The 12,328-nt window shown below is 42.2% G+C and overlaps 1 protein-coding gene across 1 annotated transcript in view; it reads left to right on the plus strand.

The window, feature by feature from the left end:
- Window positions 1-12,328, plus strand: part of CALN1 (calneuron 1) — a 418,392-nt gene that overhangs the window by 150,155 nt on the left and 255,909 nt on the right. The gene's annotated exons all lie outside the window — the stretch shown is intronic.

Raw genomic sequence — 12,328 nt, forward strand, 5'->3', positions numbered from 1 at the left:
ACCTGTGGATGCTCAGTGCACGGCCCCGGATGGTGGGGGAAGAAAGAGGGCAACATCAGGCATGGGGAGTCTGTGGGTCACCTCCCGTCTGATGGTTGAGTCAAGCTCTTTGATTAAATCGTTTCCTGGTTTTGCCCTTTCAAATATAACCTCCATCTCTCCCCGAAATTACTTCAGAGATACATAGAATATTTGGAAAAGAAAAATAATCACCTACAACAGTAACCTGCAACAACAGCTACCATTAATGATTTACTGAATATTTTAACAATCATACCTTTTATTTTTTATTTGAATATATAATACATTCAGTTCAGTTCGTCGCTCAGTTGTGTCTGACTCTTTGCGACCCCATGAATCGCAGCACACCAGGCCTCCCTGTCCATCACCAACTCCCGGAGTTCACTCAGACTCCATCAAGTCGGTGATGCCACCAAACATCTCATCCTCTGTCGTCCCCTTCTCCTCCTGCCCCCAATCCCTCCCAGCATCAGAGTCTTTTCCAATGAGTCAACTCTTCGTATGAGGTGGCTAAAGTACTGGAGTTTCAGCTTTAGCATCATTCCTTCCAAAGAAATCCCAGGGTTGATCTCCTGCAGAATGGACTGGTTGGATCTCCTTGCAGTCCAAGGGACTCTCAAGAGTCTTCTCCAACACCACAGTTCAAAAGCATCAATTCTTCAGCGCTCAGCCTTCTTCACAGTCCAACTCTCACATCCATACATGACTACTAGAAAAACCATAGCTTTGACTAGATGGATCTCAGTCGGCAAAGTAATGTCTCTGCTTTTGAATATACTATCTAGATTGGTCATAACTTTTCTTCCAAGGAGTAAGCATCTTTTAATTTCATGGCTGCAGTCACCATCTGCAGTGATTTTGGAGCCCCCCAAAATAAAGTCTGACATGTTTGCACTATTTCCCCATCTATTTCCCATGAAGTGATGGGACCGGATGCCATGATCTTCATTTTCTGAATGTTGAGCTTTAAGCCAACTTTTTCACTCTCCTCTTTCACTGTCATCAAGAGGCTTTTTAGTTCCTCTTCACTTTCTGCCATAAGGGTGGTGTCATCTGCATATCTGAGGTTATTGATATTTCTCCCGGCGATCTTGATTCCAGCTTGTGTTTCTTCCAGTCCAGCGTTTCTCATGATGTACTCTGCATAGAATTTAAATAAGCAGGGTGACAATATAGCCTTGATGTACTCCTTTTCCTATTTGGAACCAGTCTGTTGTTCCATGTCCAGTTCTAACTGTTGCTTCCTGACCTGCATACAGATTTCTCAAGAGGCAAGTCAGGTGGTCTGGTATTCCCATCTCTTTCAGAATTTTTCACAGTTTATTGTGATCCACACAGTCAGAGGCTTTGGCATAGTCAATAAAGCAGAAATAGATGTTTTTCTGGAACTCTCTTGCTTTTTCCATGATCCAGGAGATGTTGGCAATTTGATCTCTGGTTCCTCTGCCTTTTCTAAAACCAGCTTGAACATCAGGAAGTTCACGGTTCACATATTGCTGAAGCCTGGCTTGGAGAATTTTGAGCATTACTTTACTAGCATGTGAGATGAGTACAATTATGCAGTAGTTTGAGCATTCTTTGGCATTGTCTTTCTTAGGGATTGGAATGAAAACTGACCTTTTCCAGTCCTGTGGCCACTGCTGAGTTTTCCAAATTTGCTGGCATATTGAGTGCACCACTTTCACAGCATCATCTTTCAGGATTTGAAACAGCTCTACTGGAATTCCATCACCTCCACTAGCTTTGTTCGTAGTGATGCTTTCTAAGGCCCGCTTGACTTCACATTCCAGGGTGTCTGACTCTAGATGAGTGATCACACCATCATGATTATCTGGGTCGTGAAGATATTTTTTGTACAGTTCTTCTGTGTATTCTTGCCACCTCTTCTTAATATCTTCTGCTTCTGTTAGGCCCATACGATTTCTGTCCTTTATCGATCCCATCTTTGCATGAAATGTTCCTTTGGTATCTCTACTTTTCTTGAAGAGATCTCTAGTCTTTCCTATTCTGTTGTTTTCCTCTATTTCTTTGCATTGATTGCTGAAGAAGGCTTTCTTATCTCTTCTTGCTATTCTCTGGAACTCTGCATTCAGATGCTTATATCTTTCCTTTTCTCCTTGGCTTTTTGCTTCTCTTCTTTTCACAGCTATTTGTAAGGCCTCCCCAGATAGCCGTTTTGCTTTTTTGCATTTCTTTTTCTTGGGGATGGTCTTGATCCCTGTCTCCTGTACAAGGTCACGAACCTCATTCCATAGTTCATCAGGCACTCTGTCTATCAGATCTAGGCCCTTAAATCTGTTTCTCACTTTCACTGTATAATCATAAGGGATTTGATTTAGGTCATACCTGAATGGTCTAGCGGTTTTCCCTACTTTCTTCAATTTGTGTCTGAATTTGGTAATAAGGAGTTCATGATCTGAGCCACAGTCAGCTCCTGGTCTTGTTTTTGTTGACTGTATGGAGCTTCTCCATCTTTGGCTGCAAAGAATATAATCAATCTGATTTTGGTGTTGACCATCTGGTGATGTCCATGTGTAGAGTTTTCTCTTGTGTTTTTTGGAAGAGGGTGTTTGCTATGACCAGTGCATTTTCTTGGCAAAACTGCATTAGTCTTTGCCCTGCTTCATTCTGCATTCCAAGGCCAAATTCACCTGTTACTCCAGGTGTTTCTTGACTTCCTACTTTTGCATTCTAGTCCCCTATAATGAAAAGGACATCTTTTTTGGGTGTTAGTTCTAAAAGGTCTTGTAGGTCTTCATAAAACCGTTCAACCTCAGCTTCCTCAGTGTTGCTGGTTGGGGCATAGACTTGGATTACCGTGATATTGAATGGTTTGCCTTGGAAACGAACAGAGATCATTCTGTCATTTTTGAGATTGCATCCAAGTACTGCATTTCAGACTGTTTTGTTGACCATGATGGCTACTTCATTTCTTCTGAGGGATTCCTGCCCTCAGTAGTAGATATAATGGTCATCTGAGTTAAATTCACCCATTCCAGTCCATTTTAGTTCGCTGATTCCTAGAATGTTGACGTTGACTCTTGCCATCTCCTGTTTGACCACTTCCAATTTGCCTTGATTCATGGACCTGACATTCCAGGTTCCTTTGCAACATTGCTCTTTACGCACCAGACCTTGCTTCTATCACCGGTCATGTCCACAGCTGGGTATTGTTTTTGCTTTGGCTCCATCCTTTCATTCTTTCTGGAGTTATTTCTCCACTGATCTCCAGTAGCGTATTGGGCACCTAATGACCTGGGGAGTTCCTCTTTCAGTATCCTATCATTTTGCCTTTTCATACTGTTCATGGGGTTCTCAGGGCAAGAATACTAAAGTGGTTTGCCATTCCCTTCTCCAGTGGACCACATTCTGTCAGACCTCTCCACCATGACCCACCCATCTAGGGTAGCCCTGCGGGCATGGCTTGGTTTCATTGAGTTAGACGAGGCTGTGGTCCTAGTGTGATTAGATTGACTAGTTTTCTGTGAATATGATTTCAGTGTGTCTGCCCTCTGATGCTGTCTTGCAACACATTTCCAAAGGAAGAAGAGTGTATATAGTGGAAGTGTCTGTCCTGTCCTTCCTCTGCACCTATCTAGTTCTCTTTCCCAGGGGAACCAGGCTTTCTTGAATCCTACATGTTCATCCAGTGAGATCCTGGATGTTTACAAGGAAGTTTGTGTCCTCTTTTTTTTTTTTCTTCTTGCTTCTTTTTACACAAATGATAGCATGTGACCCACACCTTTCTGCATCTTGCTTTTCTCATTTAATAATTCATCTTGCCTATCATTCCACATTAGGATATAAAGAACATTCTTACTCTTTTTACATCTGCATACTCTTCCATTGCTTGGGTATACTCTGGTTTTTTGAACTTCTTTTCTTTTTATGGGCATTTGAGTTGATTCTGATCTTTTAAAGTTGTGATGTTTTATTATGGAAAATTCAAGTGTAATGAACCCCTGTGGGCTGATCAGTTCAGTTCAGTCGCTCAGTCATGTCCGACTCTTTGCGACCCCATGAATTGCAGCACGCCAGGCCTCCCTGTCCATCACCAACTCCCGGAGTTCACTCAGACTCGTGTCCATCGAGTCAGTGATGCCATCCAAACATATCTGTCGTCCCCTTCTCCTCCTGCCCCCAAACCCTCCCAGCATCAGAGTCTTTTCCAATGAGTCAACTCTTCGCATGAGGTGGCCAAAGTACTGGGGTTTCAGCTTTAGCATCATTCCTTTCAAATAAATCCCAGGGCTGATCTCCTTCAGAATGGACTGGTTGGATCTCCTTGCAGTCCAGGGGACTCTCAAGAGTCTTCTCCAACACCACAGTTCAAAAGCATCAATTCTCAGCACTCAGCCTTCTTCACAGTCCAACTCTCACATCCATACATGACTACTGGAAAAACCATGGCCTTGACTAGACGGACCTTAGTCGGCAAAGTAATGTCTCTGCTTTTGAATATACTATCTAGATTGGTCATAACTTTTCTTCCGAGGAGTAAGCGTCTTTTAATTTCATGGCTGCAGTCACCATCTGCAGTGATTTTGGAGCTCAAAAAATAAAGTCTGCCACTGTTTCCACTGTTTCCCCATCTATTTCCCATGAAGTGATGGGACCGGATGCCATGATCTTCATTTTCTGAATGTTGAGCTTTAAGCCAACTTTTTCACTCTCCTCTTTCACTGTCATCAAGAGGCTTTTTAGTTCCTTTTCACTTTCTGCCATAAGGGTGGTGTCATCTGCATATCTGAGGTTATTGATATTTCCCCTGGCGATTTTGATTCCAGCTTGTGTTTCTTCCAGTCCAGCGTTTCTCATGATGTACTCTGCATAGAAGTTAAATAAGCAGGGTGACAATATACAGCCTGGACGTACTCCTTTTCCTATTTGGAACCAGCCTGTTGTTCCATGTCCAGTTCTAACTGTTGTTTCCTGGCCCAGCTATAATTTCGGACCAAGCTTGTTTTGACTGTACCCCTTCTGCCAACCCTTCTCTTCCTTGTATTATTTTAGAGCAAATCCAGGACATTTTATCATTTCACCTGGAATTGTTTTAGTATAGATGACCTGGAGAATCCGCATGGATAGAGGAGCCTGGCAGGCTACAGCCCATGGGGTTCCAAAGAGTGGGACACAACTGAGCAACTACACACAGCACACAACACACAAAGAGAATTAAAAGTAATACCAGCATCACACCTAACACAATTAACAATAATTCCACAATGTCATTAAATCTATCTTTTGTGCACTGCCACGTGTAAAACAGGTAGGTAGCGGGAACCTACTGATTGGCACAGGGAGCTCCACTCTGTGCTCTCTGGTGACCTAGGTAGGTGGGATGGGAGATGGGATGGGAGAGAGGTCCAGGAGGGAGGGGATGTATGTATGCATACAACTGATTCACTTTGCTCTACATCAGAAACTAACACAACATTGTAAAGCAGCTATACTCAAATTAAAAAAGAAAATGTATATATAATCCCTGTGGCAACCAACAGCCTGATTCATGCTCCATTCCACATGTATGAATGAAGCTGTAACATATATTTCTAGAGGTTTGTTGAGCTAAAGTGTGCCTTTTTAATATAATAGACATTGCCATTTTGCGCTTCACAGAGATTGTACTAATTTACGCTTCTACCACCAAAGATTCAGAGGATCTGCTTCCTCTTGGCTTTATCTATACAGGATGTTATCACATTTCTTGATATTTAGTTGCCTCACTGGTGAAAATATACAAATGTGATTTTAATTTGCATTCCTCTTTTTCTGAGTTGGGTTGAACATTGTTTTATATGTTTAAGAGCCATTTGTAATTCTTTCCTGGGGACTAACTGTCTGCCTAGATTCTTTGAACATTTTTCTTTTGGTTGGCTCTTTTTCTTATTGATATATAAGTGAAAGTGTTAGTCGCTCAGTCTTGTCCAGCTCTTTTGAGACCCCATGGACTATAGCCCACCAGGTTCTTCTGTCCACAAAATTTCATAGGCAAGAATGCTGGAGTGGGTTACCATTTCCTTCTCCAGGGGATCTTCCCGACCCAGGGATCAAACCCAGGTCTGCTGTACTACAGGCAGATTCTTTATGTCTGAGCCACCAGGTACCTCCTTGTGTATGGAATCACAGCCCTCTAAATTGATATATACCAGCTTTTTTAAATGTGAAGGAATCGACTCCTCATTTGTAATAAAAATTGCAAATATTTTTATTTTGTTTCTGATTTTTGACTTAGTTTACAGTGATTTTTGCCATGTGGAAGTTTTAAATTTTTACTTAGAATTTGTCAGTCTTTTATTCAATGGCTTTTGGTGTTTGTGTCCTACTAAGTATAGTGTTATTCACTCAGATTATAAAAAAATTTCCCATGTTTTGTTTCCTCTTATAATTATGGCTTCATCTTAACATATTTAGTCTTTGGTTCTTTGGAACTATATTTCAGTATAAAGTGTGGAGTATAGTTTCATTGTTAATTTTTTCCAGATATCTACTTACTGGTCCTAAAATTACTTATTAAATCCATCTTTTCCCTTTGTCTGAAATGTCACTCTTATTATATACTAAATTTCTGCCCATATCCAGACAAATTTCTGATCCTTCTGCTGCTTCCAATTGAATGATTTATTATCCTTTATTTAAATAGATTGCCTCTATTTTTTGTCATTTCCCACTTTATTATTAAAAATAAGGCTGTGATAAGTAACTGTAAATAAATCTTTGTATAAACAAATATAAATTTCCACAAAAGGAATTGCTGGGTCTAAAGATATGTATGCCTTTAAGATAGTTCTATTATGGAAATTGTCAATCTTAGTGAAATACAGAGAGGAGAGTGTGAACCCTGAAATAGCTCCCACTAGGCTTCAGTGAATTTTCAGCATTTTACCAGTTGCATTTATTCTGTCACCCTTGGCCCCTGCATCTTTTCCTGGAGTATTTTAGAGGAACATCCATAATCATTTCATCCATAATCCCATCAGTATAGCTCTCTAACTTAAATCCATTTACTTCTATATTGAAAGTGAAAGTGAAGTTGCTCAGTCGTGTCCGACTCTTTGGGACCCCATGGACTGTAGCCTACCAGGCTCCTCCGCCCGTGGGATTCTCCAGGCAAGGGTACTGGAGTGGGTTGCCATTTCCTTCTCCAGGAGATCTTCCCAAACCAGGGATCAAACCTGGGTCTCCCGCATTGCAGGCAGATGCTTTACCATCTGAGCCACCAGGGAAGCTATGGCCATTTAAGATTGCTCTATTTAGGATCCAAGCAAGATCCATGTTTAAATTTTATAATTGGAGGATAATTGCTTTACAATGTTGGGTTGGTTTCTTCTATACAACAATGCAAATCAGCCATAGGTGTGTGTATATATATCCCCTCCCTGTTGAATCTCCCTCCCATTCCCCTCATCCCATCCTTTAGGTCATCACAGAGCACCAGGGCTGAGTTCCAGGTATTATACAGCAACTTCCCACGTGGCTCAGATGGTAAAGCCTCTACCTGCAATGTGGTAGACCTGGGTTCATTCCCTGGGTCGGGAAGATCCCCTGGAGAAGGAAATGGCAACCCACTCCAGTACTCTTGAGTAGAAAATTCCGTGGATGGAGGAGCCTGCTGGGCTACAGTCCATGGAGTCGCAAAGAGTCGGATAAGACTGAGCGACTTCACTTCACTTCTCTAGCGCATGTATGGGGCTTCCCTGGTGGCTCAGCAGTAAAGAATCCACCTACCAATGCAAGAGGCATAAGAGAAGAGGGTTCGCTCTCTTGGTCGAGAAGATCCCCTAGAGGAGGGCATGGCAATACACTCCAGTACTCTTGCCTAGAGAATCCCATGGACACAGGAGCCTGGTGGGCTGCAGTCCATAGGGTCGCATAGAGTCGGCACGACTGAAGCGACTAAATGGCAGCAGTGTGTATATATGTGTTGCGCAGAGTCAGACATGACTGGTGTGACTGCACACACATGCACACTGTATATATGTCAACGCTACTGTCTCAGTTCATTCCACCCTCTCCTTCCCACACTGTGTCCTCAAGTCCGTTCCCTACGTCTGCATCTCTGTCACATGCTGCCTGGTTGCCCTGCAGACAGAGGCAGCCAGATTGCACTCCCACCAGCAGGGTGCGGAGTTGCTTTCATCATCTCTTCTTGCTAATTCTGGCCACGTCATCAAAGGGGTCTAGCTGATCTTCCAGTTGCTGAAGCCAGAAACCTTGGATTCTCCCACTCCTCTCCTTTCCCATCCCATACTGTGTTCATCTTTCAGGGCATCCTGGTGCAGACTCAACCTTCAGATCCATCCAGAACCTCTTCTCCCTCCTGGCTTGCTCTCCCTGCTGGATCCCTGCAACATCCTCCCTCTGCTCCCGTGTTATCCCCATCTGTTATCAACCCAGCAGCCAGAGGCATCCTTTATAAAAACTGAGATATAATTGGCATATAGCATTATATTTGTTTCAGATACACACCATAATGATTTGATATTTGTATATATTGCAAAATGATCACCACAATAAGTCTAGAAAACATCTGTCACCATCATTACAGAAGTTTCTTCCTTGTGATGAGCACTTTTAAGATGTATGCTCTTAGCAACTTCCAAATATGCAATTCAGCATTACTGACTATAGCCACCATGCTATATGTTTTATCCCTATGAGTTATTTTCTTAATAACTGGAAAAATTTCCCCTTTGACCACCTTTACACATTTTGCCCCCACCCTGCCTGACTCTGGCAACCACCAATTTGTTCTCTGTATCTATGAATTCAAGTTGATTGCTTTTTTTTTTTTTTAGATTACACATCTAAGTGAGATCATATCCTATTTGCCTTTCTCCCTCTGACATTTCACTCAGCATGATGCCCTTAGGGTCCATCTATGTTGTCACAGTTGGCAAGACTTCTTTTTTTTATGGCTGAATAATAGTCTATTGTGTATATATATGCCACATTGTCTTTATCTATCCTTTCATCGATGGACACTTAGGTTATTTTCATATCTTGACTTTTGTGCCTAATGCTATAGTGAACATGGACTTGCAGATATCTTTTCAAGAAAGTGATTTTATTTCCTTTGGTTATATACCTAGAAGTGGAATTGCTGTATCACACAGTGATTCTATTTTTAAGGGTCTTTTTTTTTAAAAGACTTAAACATGAATCGAATCGCCAGTCTATGTCCGACGCAGGATACAGCATGCTTGGGGCTGGTACATGATGATGACCCAGAGAGATGTTATGGGGAGGGAGGTGGGAGGGGGGTTCGTGTTTGGGAATGCATATACACCCGTGCTGGGTTCATGTCAATGTATGGCAAAACCTATACAGTATTGTAAAGTAAAATAAAGTAAAAATAAAAATTAAAAAAAAATAAAAAGACTTAAACATTATATATATAATATAATTATTTTTATATATATACACACACACATAATTTTTTGAAGTTCAGTTGATTGATAATGTTGTTCCAGTCTCTGCTGTACAACATAGTGACTCAGTGATACACGTTTATGCATTTTTTTCATATTCTTTTCCATTATGGTTTATCATAGCATATTAAGTATAGTCCCCTGTGCTATACAGTAGGCCCTTGTTGTTTGCCCATTCTAAAGGTAATAGATTGCATCTACAAACCCCAAACTCCTATTCTTTTTAGGTTTTTGAGGAACTTCCATTCTGTCTTCCATAGTAATTGTACCAGTTTACATTCCTGCCGGCAGTGCACAAGGGTCCCTTTTCCCCACATCCTTGCCAACACTTGTTATCCCTTGTCTTTTTGATAAGAGCCAGCCTAACAGGTACAAAGTGATGCTTCACTGTGGTTTAGATTTGCATGTCCCCAAAGATTAGTGATGTTTTTAGCCCCTTTTGTGTAGCTGTTGGCCACCTGTATGTCTTCTTTGGACAGAGGCGTCCCTTTAACACACAAGTGAGGCCACATCACACCTCAGCTCAACAACCTCTATGGCTCCCTCCTCACTCAAAGTAAAATCCAAAGTGTTGACAATGGCCTGCAAGGGCCTGATGATCTGCCTTCCCACCCTTCTCTCTCCAGTATTCCCTGCTGCTTCTCCCTGCATCCCATGCCCCTCGACACTCCATCCCACCTCTGTCACTTGACCCCCTGGCTAGCTTCCCAGTATTCCAGGCATCTAGGGATTTAGTCCTGACTGTTCCCTCTGTCTGAAACACTCCTGCCCAGAAAGCGCATGGCTACACCCCTTGCTTTGACTCCTTGGCTCAAATGTGTTCTTGTTGCACCTCAGTTACTCTCCCTCTGTGTTTACTCAGGGGCCTGTTCCTTGCAACCCCCTCCCCTCATCCCTGCTCAGTTCTGCAGTGCTGTTCCCTCTACCTTTTACCACTTATCACCTTCTTACACCTGGTGTTATTCATTTTACAAAAGGCCTGTTTTTTACTGTTTGTCTCCTCCCCACCCACTTGGAATACAAGTACATGGTATCAAGGATCTTCACGTGCTCCTATCAAAGCCTAGCTTCTAGAATATAGCTGGAACATGGTGGACATCAACAAATCCTTACTGGCTGAGTGTAAATTCAACAGACAAAGCATGATGTATTATGGTTCTACTCCTGCTAAAAAATTAATAGTAAAATATACCACAATTGAAAAAATTAATAATGAGATGGAACTTGATTTTATATGATTTGGGGCTGTCTGTATTTTTCCCCTTGGAAACAAGTCATTTGTGTTTTTCCATTGTTCTGTTGGAGCCTTCCAGTAAAGCCTTTTACATATCCACGATGATCCCTTTGTTTGCCATACGTTGATTCATCTTGGTTTATTTTCTAGGTGTTTATTTGAGTTATCGGTTTTTTAATGTATCAATCTGCCTCCCTTGTTTTTATTTTTCTGGCTGTGCTGTATAACTCGTGGGATCTTAGTTCTTCAACCAGGGATTAGAACCCAGGCCCTCAGTAGTAAAAGCATAGTGTCCTAACCACCAGACCACTAGGAATTCCCAACCTTCAGTTCTTTAGAAAGAACTTCTTTTGCTGTTTAGTTATTACAGTTTTCATTCCCTCTATATTTTAATTTCTCAAAAGTAGGTTTGGGTAGATAGTGTGAAGTTTATCTATAACTTAGTATTTTCCAAGTTCTCAGCTGATTGTTACAGCACTCGGTATGAAGTCACATTTCTTTTCCACCATGGATTGAAATGTTTCCTTTATCACACTGTTCGCTTCCATGATCTGAATAGCCACATGGCCAGATGTGGCCCTCAGCTTCCACCTTGACTGACAGCCAGGTCACCTCTTTCTTTAAGAGAAATCTGAAACGATCTGTGTGTGCCTGTGTGTGTACTTGTGTGTTCTGGAATGGTTGGCTTATTCTTTTGTGACTCCCTTAGGATTTAGCGTCTGGGTAGAATTCCTAAAGCAATTTCTCCCCTTTCCTGAGCTGCCCTTGTAATATTGGAAGGTTGGCGCAGGATCAGTCTGCCTCAGCGGATTTCAGTTTTATTTCCTGAGCTGGAGCCAGTGCCAGGCTTTGCAAATAGTCTTTTCAGAGGTGCAGACTTAATTTGATAGAGAACCAGCACATTAAAACAAAATGAGCAAGTTGGACATTTTAAGCAAATAAATTGCTTCCTATTGATAGTGGGTCACCTGCAATGGAGAACAATTCGTTTCATATCCAGGTCCTTTATCCATGCTCAGGAAGGCACAGTGGAATAGGAAGCAATGGGATGGACAGGTGTGCAGGATTTTGGTGAGCTAATGGGAGGGGGTTGCTCCTCGGACTTCTCACAAGTGTCTGAGTCAGTCCAAACCTGTCTTTTTCTTTGCACAGTTCAATGCGGAGCTTGAACTCACATTATCTTTTTGCTTTCTTTTCATATTTATTTATTTAAGTGGCTGCATCAGGATCTTCGTTGCGTCATGCAGGATCTTTCATTGTGTCGCACGGACTCTCTGATAGTGGTACATGCGTGGGTCCAGCAGTTGTAGTGTGCTGGCTCTAGAGTGCGTGGGCTCCCTAGCTGTGGCCCTCCATCTTATTCATCCTGTGGCATGTGGGATCTTACTTCCCCAACTAGGGATTGAACAGTGTCCTTTGCATTGGAAGAAGGATATTAACCACTGGACCACATGGGAAGTCCCTCATGTTGCCTTGAATTCCAGAGATTCGGAATCGATCCCTGCTCTAGGAAGATCCCCTGAAGAAGTAAATAGCAACCCACTCCAGTATTCTTGCCTGGGAAATGCCATGGACAGAGGAGCCAGGCGGGCTACAGTCCATGGTGTCACAGAGTTGGACATGACTTAGCAACTGAATGACA

Source organism: Ovis canadensis, chromosome 24 (genome assembly GCF_042477335.2).
Source record: "Ovis canadensis isolate MfBH-ARS-UI-01 breed Bighorn chromosome 24, ARS-UI_OviCan_v2, whole genome shotgun sequence".
NCBI lineage: Eukaryota > Metazoa > Chordata > Mammalia > Artiodactyla > Bovidae > Ovis > Ovis canadensis.